A 2658-nucleotide genomic window follows, 5' to 3' on the forward strand; every position below is an offset into this window, starting at 1 on the left:
ACGTAAGAGGGAGAGAGGTGGATTTCAGCCCCAATGCTATAACAAGGACTCTTCAGTTGAAATCACCACATTTTGTGAACTCGGTTATCAAGCATGAGTAAGTAGGAGCCCTGATGATGATGAACTCGAACAAATTATGAATGACATATGTGTTATATGAGCTGACTGGGAAAGGTATGCGGATAAGAGGCCCAAGTTCATCAAGAGAGGAGACCTCAACCCTAAAGCCAAGGGATGGTTTGAACTCGTGAGAAGATCTATCCTCCCAGCAGCAAACAATTCTGAGGTCAACGTCACTCGAGCTACTATGGTACATTGCTTAGTACAAGGTGGAGATATCAATGTGCACGAGCTTATAGCTGAGGGGATTCAAGAGGCAGCTGAGAAGATTGATTCGGGTGCCAGACTTTGGTACCCCAGCACCATCCTCAGACTGTGCACGAAGGCCAAGGTTGTCTTCGAGGATAGCAACCCAGATTGGTTAAATCCTGGGAGGCTAATTACATTTCAGCGTCTAACCTATGTGACACCAACCCAACAACAAAGAAGACCTCACATAGGAAAGCCAAAACCAAAAGGAGAAGCTCGCCAAGAAGAGTCTCGTCAGGAAGAACACCAACAAAGAGAATATTATGACCCAACCAACATAAACCTGAATCACATTCATGGAGCCATTGAGGAACTAGCAAGGAGTTATATAGAGGGACAAGAACAACAACTGCATGTTCAAGCTCAAAGGATGGATCGTCAAGAAGAGCTCCTTTCTAATTGGATGAATCAACAAGGGGAGTGGCAGAAACAGCAAATGGAACATTATTCCCAGCTCACTCAAGCCATCAATCAAGTGTCTGAAAGGCAGGAGCGTCAGGATAAGCGCCTTCAAGAACTCAACCAACGCCAGCTAGCTCAGACGAAGGCATTCAATGAGTTCAGTGTACTTAATGAAAGACAGCAACTACATAGGGAGGAGTTCCACATAAACACTCAAGCCAAGTTGAAATACATGTCTAGTCATATGCATAATCTACACTATGCCATCCCTACTTATGATGAGGTCCAAAAAGATTTTGTAGAACAAGAAGAAAGGAAGGTGAAATAGCAGAAGGAAACATTAAAGAAGAAGATGGAAGATGCTGGCTTCTGGAAGAAGTTGATGGGAAAAGGCAAAGGAGGTGGGAGCTCAAGTGCAACAAGTAGACACAATGAAGACGAGCCAGAGGGAGAGCATGGGCAATCCCATGAGTAAAAGGTGGTGGAGTTCCCTATCTGTTCCATCTTTTTCAAGCTTTAAATAAGGAAAACCATGTATGAAATAGAACATGTTCCATGGTAGTTTAGAAATTTTCAATTCTGTCTTTAAGTTTTTCACTGCTTAGGTCATATGTGTGCTGTCTAGATGTCACTGCATCCTTACTATGCTTACTTGTATGCTTGTCCTTTCTAAATCAAATAAAAAGAGAATGTGTGTTATCAAAGACCAGAGTGGAGTTCATATTGTGGAGTAAATTCCTTAGTTTGTGATGTGGTCATAAGTTAGCTAAGTTGGTTCACCAACAAGGGTGGGAAGACAACTATCTGGCCTGAATCATATGCTTGAAACACACCCCATGAGACTAGCTAAATAACAAGATTCTAATAAGAAAAAGGGAAAGAAACATGAAAGTTGAAGAATAAAAGAAAAATAGCAAGAAAAGAGGCTAGGCACCAAGGGTTTGAGTCTTGAGGGATGTGTCTGTGGTGTTCTTGTACCAAAGATCTGCTTGGATTACTAAGCTCTTAGGGGTGCCTTATCACCTGGTAACTTGGGTTAACTAACCCGGGATTGTCAGCTGAAAGTCCACTATCAAGAGCAATCTTTGCTACAGAACATTTAGTAGCCCAAAGAGGTGTTGGACACTAAGGTCTCTAGAAAGAAAATAAACAAACCATGTGCCTGTGGTTTGTATGTATGGGGGAAAGAGACTTGAGGGAGTAAGTCCTTGGGGGTGTCTCAACACCTAGCACCTTGAACCAACTGGTTCGGGAGTGCTGGCTGAAAGCTTATCTTAAAGAGTCGCCCCCTCACAGAGCACCTAGTCTAAGAACACAAACAAGCCCTGAAATAACAAAAAGGATCAATGAATAAAAGTATCATGGGATGCAATCAAGTGAGTGTTCTAGGACATGATAAAGGTCTGAAAGCCAGTGAAGGAATGAACCTAAGTTTCAATGCATGAAACCACCATAAAACCAAAGGACATAACTTCCACAATAATGACTCATTTCTCTTGGCATTCCATTCATCATTCTCTTGTTCCAGTATTTGCTTAGGGACAAGCAAGCTTTAAGTTTGGTGTTGTGATGTCAGGGCATTTTGGCCAGTTTCACTGACCTTTTCTTTATTGTTTTTAGGGTAGTTTCATACATTTTCTTAGGGAATAAGCAAGTTTTGGGTAGAATTTCACTTACATCTTGATTCAAGCACGAGGGTAAGGTGCAATCTCCAGTGCAATCAATCTGATTGCACCGACGATTGCACCAAAAAGGAACGAAGGAAACAGGACTTTAATTCGTCATTTCACGTAGTTTCGAGATCAGGGTCAGTACCCTTTACGTAGTAGGTTAAACAGTAATTTAAGTACGTTTTAGAAGTACTTTAGTACATTTCACGTGTTACAT

The sequence above is a fragment of the Arachis ipaensis genome, chromosome B01, assembly GCF_000816755.2.
Source record: "Arachis ipaensis cultivar K30076 chromosome B01, Araip1.1, whole genome shotgun sequence".
Lineage (NCBI taxonomy): Eukaryota > Viridiplantae > Streptophyta > Magnoliopsida > Fabales > Fabaceae > Arachis > Arachis ipaensis.